Consider the following 19,773-nt stretch of genomic DNA (forward strand, 5'->3'; position numbering starts at 1 on the left):
ACGAACGGAACAAAAACTAAAAACATTTAAACATTTCTCAACACAAAAAGCAACAATGGTTAGAAGCTGTCTTTTGTGCGAATAGTCCCAAGGCAGCACAACGTGCAGAGTTCTGGACGGCACCCAGGTGATGTCGCCTGGGTGCCGCACTGGTTTAGGGATCCTACAATGCTGCTCCGAAAATTGGCGTGGGGCGTCCCGGGTGGGGCGGGGGGAGGCCTCGTCAGTAGCGGTCTGTTGTGCGAATAGTCCCAAGGCAGCACAACGTGCAGAGTTCTGGACGGCACCCAGGTGATGTCGCCTGGGTGCCGCACTGGTTTAGGGATCCTACAATGCAGCACAGAAAAACAGCGTGGGGCGTCCCGGGTGGTGCGGGGGGAGGCCTCGTCAGTAGCGGTCTGTGTCCAGTGTCACATGGCTGACACAACATGTACGACAGGCACCCAGGTGATGTCCAGTAAACTGCCGCACTGGTTTTGGTATCCTACAATGCTGCTCCGAAAATTGGTGTGCGGCGGCCCGGGGGGGGGGCGTGGGGGAGCCGGCGTGAACGGGCCTCCCCAGGTGGCGGCCATCTAGCTGAGTTGCGCTCGCTCTTGCGGCCACAGCGTCTCGCTCACCATGTTGTTGAGTTGCTCCCACTCTTGCAGTGCAGCGATAGGCGGCTGCCACATGGCTCTTAAAATGGCGGACAGCTCCTCGGTTTTAGGCCTGGTCCACTGAAATGGCCCTGGGACACTTTGGAACTCGGACGCTTGCCTGCTAGGGCTTGGGTTCCATTCTCGAAAAGCGTCCCCTCAGCCGTGAAGATTGTATAAAAGTCTTGGGGGGCCCCCGACTCCCGCAGGCTTCCGGTGGGGAGCGGCTGCCATGATTGCTCGCGGAATGACCACGACGGAGCCACGAGATGGTGGTGCTCTCATGCTGACGCCAGCTTCAGTCTGAATGATCCAGAAACAAGGTGGGGCTTTCATCGTTTGGGAAAAAAAAATGTTCTAAACCAATGAAAAGTGTTATTTTTAGGTCATATGACCAAGCCTTCCATCTTTAGGAAACCAAAAGTAAAATGAACCAATGAAAAGTTTTATAAACAAGTCACATGACCTGTTATGCGGCATAGGGCTACAAAAAGCGTAGAAAATCCGTTGGCACGTGAGGCGGCATCAGTAGCGGACCGATGTGCGAATAGGCCGAAGGCAGCACAACGGGCCGAGATCCGGATGGTACCGAGGTGGTGTCCAGCAAATTGCCGCACTGGTGTGGCCATCCTACAATGCTGCGCCGAAAGACGGCGTGTCCAGCTGAGTTGCAGTCACTGTTGCGGTACAGTGACTCGAACGCGCCGAGATCCGGATGGCACCGAGGTGGTGTCCAGCTAATTGCCGCACTGGTGTGGCCATCCTACAATGCTGCTCCGAAAGACAGCGTGTCCAGCTGAATTGCGGTCACTGTTGCGGTACAGTGACTCGAACGCGCCGAGATCCGGATGGCACCGAGGTGGTGTCCAGCAAATTGCCGCACTGGTGTGGCCATCCTACAATGCTGCGCCGAAAGACAGCGTGTCCAGCTGAGTTGCGGTCACTGTTGCGGTACAGTGAGTCGAACGCGCCGAGATCCGGATGGCACCGAGGTGGTGTCCAGCAAATTGCCGCACTGGTGTGGCCATCCTACAATGCTGCGCCGAAAGACGGCGTGTCCAGCTGAGTTGCGGTCACTGTTGCGGTACAGTGAGTCCAACGCGCCGAGATCTGGATGGCACCGAGGTGGTGTCCAGCAAATTGCCGCACTGATGTGGCCATCCTACAATGCTGCGCCGAAAGTCGGCGTGGGGTGCCCCGTTGGTTTATGAGGTGATGTCAGTAGTGGATCGATGTGTGAATAGGTCGGAACCAGCACAAGGCGCCCTGCACTGTTGAGCCTTTTTCAATGCCTGTTTTTTGTTGTTTCCCCTCCATCAAAAACAAAACAAAAATACAAGGCGCCAAGATCCGAATGGCAAGTCCTGGATGTTGAGTGCCTCAGTTGAGAGTTCTGAGCAGTGCTTGTAAGACTGTCTGAAGCTTATTTGCACCTGCTGCAGCTTCACTAGGTCCGGCGGAACTTTTTGCCTTTTCCTTTCTGCTTCTTTTCCTACAATGCGTTTCATCTGAAGACACGACCAGGTCCCTGAATGTGTGCAGGGGGACGCTATTGATTGAATGAAAATGGCGGCTTGACACAAAGCTGACTCAAGCGTTACTGTTGGTGCTATACAGACAAAAATTGGTTTTCAGTTTGTACATTCTTCAGGTTTTTTTTTTCCATCCAAGTCTGATTGAGAGTTTGTAGAAAAATGGCTTCAGATTTTCCACATACTACTCTTCAACATTCTTCCTAAATGTAACAATGTGAGACTCACTAGGAGAACGGCTGTTTATCTTTCCTTTCAAAATGCTGCCAACAATATTTTCTGAATGGAAGACACCATCTTGTAGCATAAAGGGCCGAAAGGGGTTCTGGTCTGGCCGATGGTTGGTGGAGACATTTTGACTATATCTTGGACCTGCCCTGCCTCGCCCAAAATGGCGCCGGTATAAATGGGACTCGTAACTCCTTGCCCGCAAATGTATATCTAGAAAATGTTATTGTAAGTGGCCCTGTCGTATTTTAATTACAAAATGTACGTCCACCGATTCCGCAACTGTTAGACACCTTTGTTCTTGCAACCTAATGGCCCGCTCGTTACGTTCTTCTACAGTGTAAATGTCTCCTCATCATATACGATTTCAGTTTGCTCCGTGGCCGGCCCACGTGGTTATAGGCCCGTATTTGTATACTGACATTTTCACAATAAAGGTTTTTAAAACAAAACACGGTAGTAGTATTTACATTTGTAAAGTTTTTACTTTTAGTGACTGTTTTCGAATCAGTAAAAGGCAAGTGAAATAAAGCAGTCCAATTACATGACGGATAAAAGGTATAATATGTAGGAACGCAGTAAAGATAAATGGTCAAGGGCAGTTGTGTTTTTCATGTCTGCAACATAAAGTGATCGATAAGAATCTGATAATCAGGCGTATCGGCGACTAAGACAGCAGGCCGAATCTCTTTTGCTCAACGGCTCCGTCATGGAAGGAAGAAACGCCCTTTTTCTCGAAAAAGGAATATATTTTACTTGCAAGACAGTTGTAAATTTTCCGGGAAAGTACATTAGCCTGGAATATTATAACATATGTTTGAAAAAAAAATATTGTTCGAAAATAATAAAAAGCGTAATTTTTAGGTCATATGACCAAGCTTTTCATCATTAAATTAACAAAAGTAAAATGAACCAATGAAAAGTTTTATTAACAAGTCACATGACCTGTTATGCTTACGTTACGCGCTGCGCGCCGCGCCTCGGATCACTTCCGGGTGCGCTAACGCGGCGTGTCATAAAACGCATTACGCGACAACGTAGGTCAAGAATATAGTCTAAATGTCTCCACCAACCAGCGTTCAGAACACAACCCCTTTCAGCAGTCCAAAAAGTTCTGTTAAATGACAACAGAGGGGACAGGCAACAAGAACCATCAGTCAAAGAGGGGAGGGCAAGTTCTTCTCTTCCGGGTCATGTTGGGGCGCTACCGGAACTGATCGAATTGGTAGTCTACAGTGTTTCTGGATGTTTCAGACTAAAGCTGGCGTCAGCATGAGACCACTACCATCTCGTAGCTCCGTCGTGGCCATTCCACGAGCAATCATGGCAGCCGCTCCCCACCAGAAGCCTGCGGGAGTCGGAGGCCCCCAAGACTTTTGTAGAATCTTCACGGCTGAGGGGACGCTTTTCGAGAATGGGACCCAAGCCCTAGCAGACAAGCGTCCGAGTTCCAAGGTGTCCCAGGGCCATTTTAGTGGACCAGGCCCAAAACCGAAGAGCCGGCCGCCATTTTGAGAGTCCTGTGGCAGCCGCCTATCGCTGCACCGCAAGAGCGGGCGCATCTCAACTACATGGTGAGCGAGACGCTGTAGTCGCAAGAGCGGGCGGTAAACAGCTGAATGGCGGAAGAGGCACAGTGTAGCAAAAGCGGGCGGAATGGCAACTAAAACGATAAAGGGGCGCCCCACTACAGCTTGTCTTCAGGTCAAACGGATTGTGGGACAAGGTCCAGAATTGAAGAGTCATCAAAAGGCAAAAAGTTCCGCCGGACCCCGGGAGCCGGCCGCCTATGTCGGGGGCGATCTCAGGCTACACCAGTGCTATAAGACTTGGGGAGGGTGTCGGAGCCAAGCGTCTTCTCCGAGTCCATGGCCATCACATCGCCCCTCAGGGGCCTCCGTCAAGCTGTTTAGGAAGGTAACATATCACATTGTTTTCTAATGCAGTCAGGTCCACAAACGACACTCACTTACTTTGAGAATAGTGAAGCTGCAGTAGGTGGAAATAAGCTTCAGACAGTGTTACAAGCACTGCTCAGAACTCTTAACTATGGCACCCAACATCCAGAACTTATGCTATTTGAGAATGGTAGTGACATCGAAGCATCTCAGGGACCAAAACCATTAACGTACTTTCACGTATGAAAATCTTACTTGGGGAGGGGGCAGGAGCGAAGCGCCCCCTCCCAGTCAGCGCCACCACACCGTATGTTGAAAATCTGAAGCCATCGTTCTACAAAGTCAACCAAACTTGGATTGAAAAATCTAGAAAAATGTACAAACTGAAAACCAGTTTTGGTCTGCATAGCATCAGTAACAACGCTTGAGTCAGCTTTGTGTCAAGCCGCCATTTTGATTCAACAAAGCACAGGCATTGAAAAAGGCTGAAATTCAGAACTCTAAACTATGGCACCCAGCATCCAGGAGCTTGCCATCCGGATCTTGGAGCCTTGTGCTGTTTTCGATCTATTCACACATCGGTCCACTACTGACATCATCTTATAAACCAACGTTATGTAAATAGTTTTTTAATAAAATGTTTTACCCTGTTTCTTTGCTGGTGTGTTGTCTATATTTTTAATATTTGCATAGGGTTTGTCGTTATTTTGTGCGGGATGGGTGATGGAGCCGAGCTGTCTTGCAGCCCTCATGGTGTGGAGCTCAGTTCATCTCACTATTTTCGTATTTCTCATGAAGGGTTGTTCCTAATATTTCTATTTTAGCGAGGTCAAAAAGAGATCCAATTAGTGGCCTACTGATTTTGCTCGATTACTTTTATTTTTTTACACGATTTTTCACTATCTGCAAAGACTAAACAGAGTATTGCGACTTTGTGCTTGTTTGTAAATAGAGAATGATCCAAAGAGAACCAATTCTAAAACAGTAAATGCTTGGACAACAATCAATCAAATGGAGAGACAAGGAGGCACGACGGATTACAACGGGGGTAAAGGCCTGCGTTAACTACCCTTCAGGTAGGCCTGCGTTAACTACCCTTCAGTATCTGCAAAGAGAGAGTACTACTAAGGCAAAAGAGGGGGGGGGGGGGGGTGCAGCGTTCAAAGCACATCAGCGTGCATAAATACGAAAATGTTTTTATCTATCACGTACTTGACATTTTAAAGCTTTTCATATTTGCTATTAAAAAACCAATGAAATTCACAGAAAAAACCATAGGTTATAGTGGATATATAGTTAGGAATTTGCATTTACAAAACCTTGAAAATTCAATGAAAAAACCATAGGTTATAGGCCATATATAGTTAGGAATTCGCATTTACAAAACCTTATTTTACTCGCATAAAACCATTGAAATTCCATATATAGTTAGAAGCGCTAACTATATATCGCGCACCCGCAATCCACTGCTGATGATGTCACATATTACATCATTCATGACATGGTCAGTGACATCACTGATGACATCACTGATGACATCTCAAATGACATCACTGATGACAACTCAAATGACATCACTGATGACATCTCAAATGACATCACTGATGACATCACTGATGACAACTCAAATGACATCACTGATGACATCTCATTTGTCATCACTGATCACATCACTCATGTGATAATACAATGAACCTCTTCAGACTCTAATATAACCTTACATACACTCAGTATAAACAGACACTCACAGACTGTCACTCATCCATGGAGTTACTCACACACCTAGTCAGTCATGCAAAGAATCAATCACACCTCCATTTCCTCAACTATAAAGTTATACACATCTTACTTATTCAAACATATAATAACACATATTTATTCTCTTATATAATCCCTGATACAAGCTCACAGTGATCGATACAGCCACTCACACATTCACTGGCTCTTATGTTCAGTTATTTATATATCTCAACTCTCACATGTATTGTGTTTTACATACGTACTTACTTGCACATGTAGCAATGAGAAATCCATTCACTCACCAACACACCCATGCACAGTCAACCGCCCATATAGCTGTTTCCACATGCACTCTTGAACTCATACTCCTAGTGAATCAACTGCTTACACATCTATGCACAGAGTCACGCACCTCCCAGCCACCCACACACACACTCAGCCTCCCATTCAAATACTTGGGCAACCAATCAATAACCCATATGGCCACTCTTATAGCTACTGATCAACACATGCAGCAGCTTACACAACAACAAACATACTGATGCACAAATTAAGACAGTTTAGTCACTAACCCATGCACTCAGTGAGACACATTTAATCACTCACTCATACAGTCAGTCATGCACCTACTAAATTCTTCATCCAGACACTTATACATCCACTCATTCTTCAATATGTGAAACATATTTAAACTTTACAGACACATACAATCACTGGATGTTGTGATCAGTGATGTCATCAGTGATGTCATTTGAGATGTCATCAGTGATGTCATCAGTGATGTCACTGACCATGTCATGAATGATGTAATATGTGACATCATCAGCAGTGGATTGCGGGTGCGCGATATATAGTTAGCGCTTCTAACTATATATGGAATTTCAATGGTTTTATGCGAGTAAAATAAGGTTTTGTAAATGCGAATTCCTAACTATATATGGCCTATAACCTATGGTTTTTTCATTGAATATATATATATATATATATTCACTGAAAAAACCATAGGTTATAGACCATATACTGACCATGTCATGAATGATGTAATATGTGACATCATCAGCAGTGGATTGCGGGTGCGCGATATATAGTTAGTGCAACTAATGTATGCGAATTTCAATGGTTTTGTGTGAGTAAAATAAGGTTTTGTAAATGCTAATTCCTAACTATATATGGTCTATAACCCATGGTTTTTTCAGTGAATTTTCAAGGTTTTGTAAATGCTAATTCCTAACTATATATGGTCTATAACCTATGGTTTTTCAGTGAATATATATATATATATATATTCACTGAAAAAAACCATAGGTATATATATATATATATATATATATATATATATATATATATATATTCACTGAAAAAACCATAGGTTATAGACCATATATAGTTAGGAATTAGCATTTACAAAACCTTGAAAATTCACTGAAAAAACCATGGGTTATAGACCATATATAGTTAGGAATTAGCATTTACAAAACCTTATTTTACTCACACAAAACCATTGAAATTCGCATATATAGTTAGTTGCACTAACTATATATCGCGCACCCGCAATCCACTGCTGATGATGTCACATATTACATCATTCATGACATGGTCAGTGACATCACTGATGACATCACTGATGACAACTCAAATGACATCACTGATGACATTATCCAATGACTGTATGTTTCTGTAAAGTTAAAATATGTCTTACATATTGAAGAATGAGTGGATGTATAAGTGTCTGGATGAAAAATTTAGTAGGTGCATGACTGACTGTATGAGAGAGTGATTAAATGTGTCTCACTGAGTGCATGGGTTAGTGTCTAAACTGTCTTAATTTGTGCATCATTATGTCTGTTGTTCTGTAAACTGCTGAATGTGTTAATCAGTAGCTATATGAGTAACTATATGGGATATTCATTGGTTGCCCAAGTATTTGTATGGGAGACTGAGTATGTGTGTGAGTGGCTGGGAGGTGTATGACTCTGTGCATAGATGTGTGAGCAGTTGATTCTGTAGATGTATGGGTTCAAAAGTGCATGTGGAAACAGCTGCATGGATGGTTGACTGTGTGCATGAGTGTATTGGTGAGTGAATGGATATCTCAGTGCAACATGTCAAAGTAAGTACATATGTAAAACACAGTACATGTGAGAGTTGACATATATAACTGTGCAAAAGAGCCAATGAATGTGTGAGTGGCTGTATGGATCATTGTGAACTTGTATCAGGGATCGTATAGGAGAGTAAATATGTGTTAGAATATGTTTGAATTAGTAAGGTGTGTATAACTGTATAGTTGAGGAAATGGAGGTGTGATTGATTCTTTGCATGACTGACTAGATGTATGAGTAACTCCATGGATGAGTGACAATCTGTGAGTGTCTGTTTACACTGATTGTATCTAAGGTTATATTAGTGACTGAAGAGGTTCATCGTATTATCACATGAATGATATTATCAGTGATGTTGTCAGTGATGTCATTTGAGTTGTCATCAGTGATGTCATCAATGATGTCACTGACCATGTCATGAATGATGTAATATGTGACATCATCAGCAGTGGATTGCGGGTGCGCGATATATAGTTAGTGCAACTAACTATATATGCGAATTTCAATGGTTTTGTGTGAGTAAAATAAGGTTTTGTAAATGCTAATTCCTAACTATATATGGTCTATAACCCATGGTTTTTTCAGTGAATATATATATATATATATATATATATGTATATATATATATATATATATATATATATATATATATATATATATATATATATATATATATATATATATATATATATATATATATATATATATATATATTCACAGAAAAAACCATAGGTTATAGACCATATATAGTTAGGAATTTGCATTTACAAAACCTTGAAAATTCACTGAAAAAACCATAGGTTATAGACCATATATAGTTAGGGATTAGCATTTAAAAAACCTTATTTTATTTGCACAAAACCATTGAAATTCCATATATAGTTAGTTGCACTAACTATATATCGCGGACCCGCAATCCACTGCTAATGATGTCACATATTACATCATTCATGACATGGTCAGTGACATCACTGATGACATCTCAAATGACATCACTGATGACATCACTGATGACAACACCCAGTGACTGTATGTTTCTGTAAAGTTAAAATATGTCTTACATATTGAAGAATGAGTGGATGTATAAGTGTCTGGATGAAGGATTTAGTAGGTGCATGACTGACTGTATGAGAGAATGATTAAATGTGTCTCACTGAGTGCATGGGTTAGTGATTAAAGTGTCTTAATTTGGCAATCATCATTTATGTTCTTCTGTAAACTGCTGCATGTTTAAATCAGTAGCTATATCAGTAACTATATGGGTTATTGAATGGTTGCCCAAGTATTTGTATGGGAGACTGAGTATGTGTGTGGGTGGCTGGGAGGTGTATAACTCTGTGCATAGATGTGTGAGCAGTTGATTCCCTAGGTGTATGGCTTCAAAAGTGCATGTAGAAACAGCTGTGTGGACAGTTGACTGTGTGCATGAGTATATTGGTGAGTGAATGGATATCTCAGTTCTACATGTCAAAGTAAGTACATATGTAAAACACACTCCATGTGAGAGTTGACATATATAAATAACTGAACATAAGAGCCAGTGAATGTGAGAGTGGCTGTATGAATCATTGTGAACTTGTATCAGTGATTGTATAAGAGAGTAAATATGTGTTAGTATATGTTTGAATAAGTAAGGTGTGTATAACTGTATAGTTGAGGAAATGGAGGTGTGATTGATTCTTTGCATGACTGACTAGGTGTGTGAGTAACTCCATGGATGTGTGACAGTCTGTGAGTGCCTGTTTACACTGAGTGTATCTAAGGTTATATTAGAGTCTGAAGATGTATTATCACATAAATGATATCATCAGTGATGTAATCAGTAATGTCAAATGAGATGTCAGTGATGTCATCAGTGATGTCATTTGAGATCTCATCAGTGATGTCATCAGTGATGTCATTTGAGATGTCATCAGTGATGTCATCAGTGATGTCACTGACCATGTCATGAATGATGTAATATGTGACATCATTAGCAGTGGATTGCGGGTCCGCGATATATAGTTAGTGCAACTAACTATATATGGAATTTCAATGGTTTTGTGCAAATAAAATAAGGTTTTTTAAATGCTAATCCCTAACTATATATGGTCTATAACCTATGGTTTTTTCAGTGAATTTTCAAGGTTTTGTAAATGCAAATTCCTAACTATATATGGTCTATAACCTATGGTTTTTTCTGTGAATTTCATTGGTTTTTTAAAAGCTAATATCTATAGCTGTAAAATATATTCTTTATTAAGTGACGTATCACGTAGCCCGTGAGACGCCTCATGATGCATCGCATAACCGTGACGTATCGTCTCTGCAGCGCAAACCAAACCCAAAACGTAAGCGCGCCAAAACACGCATAAAGTTATATATATATTTTTTTAACCTTAATTAGACAAAATCCACACGTGCACATATCACAAACGTTCAAAAAACACAATATGTCGGACTCCCGTTACGCTGCCGGTTAGCTGCCCGGTTAACGTACCAGGAAGCACCTTTACCTCGAAAAATCGCATTTTTTTTTCAACCCCCAGGGAACTTTAATAGCCCCCTCATCAATCCTAGGGGTTCAGGAGGGGTCTGCCTTACCCCTTTCATTCATTTACACCTTTTTTCCACCTCTTGTCTCTCGATCCCACAGAGAGACAAGATGGCGGCCGCTCCAGACTGTTTACAAAGATAACAGCCAATCAGCTTCTCCTCAGACTCCCGTTACACTGCCGGTTAGCTGCCCGGTTCGCGTACCAAGACGCGTCTCTACGGCGAAAAAATCGGATTTTTTTTTTTTTTTTTTTTGGGCCCAGCGTGGCTCTATAATATCCCCTCATCAATCCTAGGGGGTCAGAAGGGGTCTACCTTGCCCCTTTCCTTCATTTCCCCCTTTGTTTTGGCCTCCTCTTGTCTCTCGATCCTACCGAGAGACAAGATGGCGGCCGCTCCGAACTGTTTACAATGTTGACAGCCAATCAGCTACTCGTCAGACTCCCGTTACACTGCCGGTTAGCTTCCCGGTTAGCTGCCCAGTTCGCGTACCAAGACGCGTCTCTACGGCGAAAAAAACGGATTTTTTTTTTTTTGGGCCCAGCGTGGCTCTATAATATCACCTCATCAATCCTAGGGGGTCAGAAGGGGTCTACCTTGCCCCCTTTCCTTCATTTCCTCCTTTGTTTTGGCCTCCTCTTGTCTCTCGATCCTACCGAGAGACAAGATGGCCGCCGCACCGGACTGTTTAGAATGTTGACAGACACCGGAGAGCCAATCAGCTTCGCTTCGCAAAGTTCCGATAAGCGAAAAGTACGCGAACCGGATCGCTGCCCGGAGCGCTGTTACAGATATATATCTTGATTTAAACGTTAATTTCTCAAAATCCACTGAAGCACATATATTGAGACCTAGCAAAGGCACATCGGGCTAACAGTCCCTACAATTTTGCCAATTTTCGTGCAAATCCATTCAGCCGTTCGAGCTAAAAGTGAGTCCAACCGCCCTATGGAAAACTCAATGTTAAAAACGCGTTTTGGGACCCCCCTTTTTTCTCAGCCCCCCCTTGACGAAACCCCCCCAAATTTCCAGGAGCTGCTCAGAAACAAAATGTGCCATTTTCCTGAAAATTTCAGCCGATTCCGTCCACAAACGCCAAAGTTATTAGACATAGAATTTTCAGAAATCCCATAGGGAAAAAATCCTAACTATATATACCTACTGGCGACCGCCAGTAGGTAATATATATATATATATATATATATACATATATTACCTACTGGTGGTCGCCAGTAGGTAGTTATAGTTAGGACCTAGTTTCCATAGGAAATGCTCAACATTCTATTTGGAATAACTTTGGCCCTGGTTGAAGAATCTTAGCGAATTTCTCAAAGAAGATGGCTCAGTCCGCTGCGCTCCTTCCCTAAAAGTTTGGGGGGGATTGGTCAAATGGGGGCTGAGATAAAAGGGGGGTCCCAAAACGTGTTTTCTCCATGTTATTTTCCATAGGACCTTTAGACTCGGCTACAGGTCGAACGGGTGAATGGATTTATAAGAAATTTGGCAAAACTGTACAGTCCGGCTCGCAGATTACGCTTTTTTTGTAATGGTGTAAATCCGTTTAGTAGTTGTTGATAAAATTAAAGTTAAAGTCAATTATATATCTATAGGCGCGCATGCGTGAGCGCACCCAAGTGGCTGCGCGCGAGCGGAATTTTTTTTTGCTGCATGACGTCTGTTAACGTTCGATTTGAAGGAAATCAGGAAGTGTTGACCGCCATTTTGTCACTGCGAGTAAATATATTGTCATTTCAAAGCGTTGGAACATGGAAAGGGGAGAAGGTAGAGATTGTTTTGCTGCGTAGGTTTTCTCAGGGTGTGCAGTAAGGTCCTTAAAAGCGAAAATATATATTTTTTTTTCTCGAAAAAGTTGCGGGGTGCGCGCACTCGGGCGCGCACACCTATTTACAAAAGTGTGAAAATGGAGATAAATCAGAAGTTTGAGTGCTTTGATATAAGGTGGCTCTGAAAAGAGCCCTTGTGTTAATTGAGTTGTTTCTGCATTTATAAGTAAGTACCGATGCAGAGTTTGATATAATATTGTTGGCAGCATTTTGAAAGGAAAGACAGGGGCCCATTTTCTGGTTAACAGGCGACCAGGCCAACTTTTCACGCCAGGCCCATTCCTGCAAAGTCGACCGCCATTTTTAGGAGATCTGCAACCACCGGCAGTCACTGGGTTGCAGGAGCAGATGGACTCAAGCCTGTCGGGCGAAGCATCGTTGCACCGCCACAGTGGACGAGACCCTGCTGGGTGAGTGGAGTGTCGCTGTACCGCAACAGTGGGAGAGTCCTTTGCTGGGCTCGTGGAGCGTCCCTATACCGCCAGAGTATGCGAACGCTTTGCTGGGCTCGTGGAGTGTCCCTATATCGCCACAGAGTACGAACCCTTTGCCGGGTGCATGGATCGTTGGGGGTGCAGCTGAGGGGCCTCCATCTGGGGAGGCTCGTCCGCGCCGCCTCTCCCTCCCAGTGGACCCCACGGCGTCTTGCTGACATTTGTTATGGCCGGACCAGGCGATGAAGAGAGGGGGAGGTCGGATATATATGAGTTATACTATTAGGTATGTCACATCCCCCTTGTGGCCTGCAAGGCACCGAAAAAAGAAGAGAATGGGAAGACAACTACATCTCGGGTCGGGCCCATGCCTTCTCTGGCCGATGGCGGCCGGCCGCTCTTTGCCACGGCCCCAGGAACGGATCCCTTGGTTCATCCTGGGGACAGGCCTTGGCGTGTGGTGTCTCCTCCGGACTATTCGCGTAATGGTTCTCCACCCCAGGCCGTTGCCGACGGCTTTTTTAGACTTTCTGACGCTCAAAAACCCTACTAGAAAGCAGCCCAAAAGTAGCCTAACATTGCTACTTTGGGGAAGGAGGGGCTGCGCGCGAGCGGAATTTTATTTTGCTGCGTGACGTCTGTTAACGTTCGATTCGAAGGAAATCAGGAAGTGTTGACCGTCATTTTGTCACTGCGAGTAAATGGTGCTCCACATTGTAAATGCGGCACACCATGGGTGGCAGAGCAGCGGTGCACATTAACTGGTGCATCTCTGGGGATGCGCCAGTTAACATAAATCTGCTCCTTTACATTTAAGTATGAGCAGGGGACACAGAGTTGGTGAAGCTTATCGAAGGTTAAAAAGAGATGAGTCCTGTTCACTGAAAACTTGGACATAGGACTCACCTCCTCAGCATCGCTGGACATGGCTAAATAATAGCTGCAAAATGTAACTGTTGTTAAACAATTTTACTATTATAGTGTCTGAGATTTGTCTCTTACTCTGCAACATCTCATTGTTGTTCTCTTTCTTTAAAGATAAGGACATTAACCATGAGTGATAATGAGCAATCCGTTGGTCTCGATCTTATTGTTGAACATGTCATTGAAACGTCAGTGGAAGTGGAACCCTTAGATGATTTAAATCCTGAGGATGATGAAGAACATGATGAGGATGCCGATTTGTCAGAATTGTATGGCATAGGGTGGGAAGCTGATGTGCTTCAGCATATGGAACTATAAACATTTATTTTTCAAATTTACTGGAAATAAAAAGTGAAAATGTAAACCGTTTCATTTAAAATTAAACATAACTTGAAAAACAGGTTATGTGTAGTGTCTTTAATAAAATAGTCAAATATGCTCATAGAAATATTTCTAAACCAATGAAAAGCCTTAACAAGTCACATAACCTGTTATGCTTACGTTACGCGCTCCGCGCCGCGCCCCGGATTGTTGGTCATTCAAACTGAGGCTGGCGTCAGCATGAGAGCGCCAACGTCTCGTGGCTACGCCATTCAGAAAATATTGTTGGCAGCATTTTGAAAGGAAAGATCTGCAACCACCGGCAGTCACTGGGTTGCAGGAGCTGATGGACTCAAGCCTGTCGGGCGAAGCATCGTTGCACCGGCATAGTGGACGAGTCCTTTGCCAGGTGCATGGAGCGTTGCTGCACCGCAAGAGTGGACGAGTCCTTTGACGGGTGCGTGGAGCGTTGGGGGTGCAGGTGAGGGGCCTGCATGTGGGGAGGCGGGAGAGGCTCGTCCGCGCCGCCTGTCCCTCCCAGTGCACCCCACGGCGTCTTGCTGACATTTGTTATGGCCGGACCAGGCGATGAAGAGAGGGGGGGGTCGGAGGCATATGCAAGACATCCCCCCTCGTGGCCTGCAAGGCGCCGAAAGATTATCGTCCGCGCCGTCTCTCCCTCCCAGTGTACCCCACGGCGTTTTGCTGACATTTGTTATGGCCGGACCAGGCGATGAAGAGAGGGGGGGGGGTCGGAGGCATATGCAAGACATCCCCCCCTCGTGGCCTGCAAGGCGCCGTAAGAGGAAGAGAATGGGAAGAGAACTACATCTCGGGTCGGGCCCATGCCTTCTCTGGCCGATGGCGACCGGCTGCTCTTTGCCACGGTCCCAGGAACGGATTCCTTGGTTCATCCTGGGGACAGGCCTTGGCGCATGGTGTCGCCTCCGGACTATTCGCGTAATGGTTCTCCATAGTTGTTTTAATATATTTTTGTTCAAGAATAAAAACGTTTTAATCTGTTATTTTTCTGTCGTGTGGTATATTTCTAATATTTGTCGCTCTGATGTCGTTTCCCCTCCCAAATGGAACATGTGATTGTAATCTACAGCCGGACATTCCGACAGGACATGAGAGCAAAAGGGGGGGGGTCAGATCTGAAGTTGGGCAGGCGATAAGATCACGTTTTGCTATGTAGGGCTATCTATGTTCGTGATGGGGCCTAAGAGGGGGCAAGATGGCGTTGAGCTCGGTTTCTCTCACTAGTTTCACTAGTTTCATATTTCTCATGAGGGGTTGGTTCTAATGTTTCTATTTTAGCAAGGTCAAAAAGAGATCCTATCAGTGGCCTATTGATTTTGTTCGATTCCTTTTGTTTTCTCTAACGAGTTTTAAGTTAAAGTTTGCTAGTACGATACAGCGGCTAGTCCGCATTTTATATATATGTCTTTTTTATTAGGGGTGTTTTCCGGTGGAGTCGGACGATCTACCTCTAATAAACGGTAAGTGTTCCTCTGAAGGAATGCGTCTTGAAAGTGGCTGACTGTAATGTATGATATTTCACTCAGTGACTTTCAGGGCCCATGCTGTTTCAAAAATCTGTGCATGTGTTTGAAGCAGGCGTAGGTATTGACGCAGCATAGAAACTACTAGGAACCAATTGGAAGTGTTGTTTTCAAGTCACATGACTTCACATGCGCGTCTCAGGACGTGTACGCGGTGATAGTATCTGGTTGGAAGTAGCGGTCCAATTTCAAAACGTGAAAAGGAGTAAATCGAAACATATCCGGATTTAATATATCTTCTGAGTAGTATAAGTTCTATGGTGGGTGTATGAAGAAATTTAATAAGTTGCAATCGCGAACTTTTCCCGAAATATATATATAGGCGGTTTCGCGCACGATCGAAAGCCGATAAACGCCCTTTATAATATGCTCCTGGAGCTGTTTTTGGAAAGTTCAAATTGCAAAGTTTTCACGAAATATATAGGCAGGTGCGCGCACTCGGTCGCGCACGAAAGCCTGGAAATGCGATATCCATTTTATTGACAACTGTTGCCGAGAGTGCGCACACCGGGTCGCGCACGAAAGTTTAGTAAGGCTATTTTTATTTACAGACAAATTTTAATGTTTTTTAAAAAAGGCAAGGTACAGACTTTCGAATTCTGTATCGCTTTACAAGGAGTCTCTATGCAACTTGAACAGTGAAGAAAACGGCTTGTTTTCGAAAAAAATATTGCCAGAACTTTATTGCCAAAAGTATAGGTTGCATACACGACATTTTTCTGAATTAGCATTTTAAAAACCAATGAAATTCACAGAAAAAACCATAGGTTTGACACATGTTATAGTTAGCTGGAAATTTTACTGACATAAAACCAATGAAATTCCACGTTATAGTTAGTTGGACTCACTATAACTTGCGCGTGCAATGCACTGCTGATGACGTCACACATTACATCACTCATGACATGGTCAGTGACATCACTCATGACATCACTGATGACACCATCCAGTGAATATGTGTCTTTCTGAAAAATAAATATTAGTGAGTTATGTTTAAATATTTAAATATATATATATTAGTGTTTCACTTTGTGTATAAGTGGCTACATGTGTTGGTAAATAGCTACATGCGTATGTATATGGGTTATTAGATATTTTTATTAGTATCAGTATGAGTGTCTATATGGTTTGGTGGGGGTATTACTTAGCACATAGATGCATGAGTGACTGACTCTCTGTTTGTATGTGTTTTGAAGATAGCATATGTACAGGACTGTATGGGTGGATGAGCGTCTATATGTGTTTGTTAGTGAGTGAATGACTGTCTCACTAGTGTCTTTATCAGTAACTACATATGTTTTAATCTAGTATATATGAATATTGATGTATATAAGTGAGTATATGTGAGAGTAAGAGATTGTAAAGAGTTCCTGTTTAAATAAGTATGTGTTTCTATAAGTGATTGTTTAAGAGAATAAATATGTGTAATTTTCAATAGAAGTAAGGTGGAAGTGTGTGTATAACTCTATATTCAAATAAATGGATGTTCAATAGTTTATTTGCACGTGTGAATATGTGTGTGAGTAACTTTTGGATGACTGTCAGTATGTAACAGGATGTATAGGTGTATCACTTCATATGATGAGTGAGTATATGTATGAGTGACTATATAGAACTGTTGGTGAATGAGTGGATGTGTATATAGATAGTGGAATTACTGAATTGCTTGTTGTAACTGATATAGGTATCTCCATTTTTTTTAAATTTCAGTTTCTATTTTTGAATATGTGTCTCAAGGGTTACATTACAGTGAAAGGAGGTCTGTCACTATGTCACAAGGATGGTGTCATCAGTGATGTCACTGACCATGTCATGAGTGATGTAATATGTGACGTCATCAGCAGTGCATTGCACGCGCAAGTTATAGTGAGTCCAACTAACTATAACGTGAAATTTCATTGGTTTTATGTCAGTAAAATTTCCAGCTAACTATAACATGTGTCAAACCTATGGTTTTTTCTGTGAATATATATATATATGCGGTATACATCGTCCTCAGCGACTCGGCAGTACAGCATGCAGCCAAATTGAGGTAAAAACATAGGTTTCACAATCATTATAGTTAGGAATTAGACTTTAAAAAACCTTTGAAATTCACAGAAAAAAACATAGGTTTCACACCAGTTGTAGTTAGCTGAACATTTTACTCACACAAAACCATTGAAATTCCCACGTTATAGTTAGTTGGACTCACTATAACTCGCGCGCCCGCAATCCACTGCTGATGATATCACATATTACATCATTCATGACATGGTCAGTGACATCACTGATGACCTCACTGATGACATCTCAAATGACATCACTGATGACATCACTGATGACATCATCCAGTGTCTGTGTGTTTCTGTAAAGTTCAAATATGTTTTACATATTGAAGAATGAGTGGATGTATAAGTGTCTGGATGAAGGATTTAGAAGGTGCGTGACTGACTGTATGAGTGAGTGATATTAATTTTGAAATTTCTGCGACTTTTGTTGAGGCGAGTTTTATTGAGGTCTTGAATGATCCTGTTGATAACACTATCCATGAAGAAGACCTTTTTTTGAGAGGAGATGGAATGGGGGATTTTAATGATGAGACTTTGGATGCTGAATTAATCGAATGTTTGGACTATATTGAGTTCCAGGAGACTTCTGCTGAGGAAATTCCTGATCAGTTAATGTTAGAAGTTCTTTTAAATTCTGAAGAATACATTTATATTTAGAAATTATAAATTGTTTGAGACATTTTTTATTATTCTATTTGTAATTTATGAGATAGTAGCGAAATGATTGTGGTATAAAGTGAGACTTATAGTATAGAGTGCAACATTTACTTCCCTTCTCCCAAAAAGAGTGAAATGTAATACTTCAAAACCTGAAAAGGGAGCAAGGTAGAGTGCCCCTCACCCCTAGACCTTCTCAGGAGGTCCCAAAAGGATCTGTTTCTGCTTTCCTGAGAGACTATGGTTTGATTTGAATATACCACAATAACTTGCATTACAACATGCAAGATATCTACGGTGGAAACAATATACATTTCTCAGATGAGGAAAACAGAGTTTTGCTCTTCAATTTTAGACTCTGCATCAGTACCCACTTATAGGTACTGAAATCACCCACATAACACAACAGCTCTTTTTAGAGCTACCCTACCACTAAGCAATCCAATTTATTATTAAAAACTATTTTCTTTCACGGTTTTTCCCTATGGTGCGCTCAGGGTGCGCGTACCAGAGTGCGTACCCGGGAACGCACCCAGCGCTTACCCTGCGAAAATTTAATTTGCCCTTAAGAATCCTTCTAGGTCCCCCTCAGAAAATCTAGGGGGTCAGGGGGTGTCTACTCGGCCCCCTTTTAATTATTTCCCCCTTTCTTTTTCACCTCTTGTGTCTCGATTCTACCGAGACACAAGATGGCGGACTCTCCAGACTGTTTAGAATGTTGACAGACACCCGAAATTTTTGAAAATTACACACAAATTCCTCAACCGGCGTCAGAGTTATTCTCTATAGAATGTTGCAGATTTCCTATGGTAGCCAATCCTAACTATAACTACCTACTGGGGACCGCCAGTAGGTAATATATATATATAAATATTCTCTTGAAAAAAACAAAGGTGACAGGGATGGTATAGTTACGCTCAGATTTCACTCGCACAAAACCTGTGAAATTCAGCAATTAGAGTTACCTTAGCTACCTATAACTTACGCCCCCGCAATGCGCTGCTTATGACCTCACATATTGCATTACTCACAACATGATCAGTGACATTGCTGATGACATCCCTGATGACATCTCAAATGACATCACTGAATACATCACTAATAACATCATCCACAGAACTACTCACACACCGACTCACACCCCCATAGAATCTCTCATACGCCAAATAACATATACACACAACCAATCACATACCATTTCACACACCCATACCAATACTCATATACCCACTCACTCCTCCATTGAGTCATGGCAGCAAGGGGGTCATTACGATGGAGGATTTTCCGCATCCTCCAGGCCGGCG

This window comes from Lissotriton vulgaris, chromosome 4_1, assembly GCF_964263255.1.
Source record: "Lissotriton vulgaris chromosome 4_1, aLisVul1.2, whole genome shotgun sequence".
In the NCBI taxonomy this organism is placed as follows: domain Eukaryota; kingdom Metazoa; phylum Chordata; class Amphibia; order Caudata; family Salamandridae; genus Lissotriton; species Lissotriton vulgaris.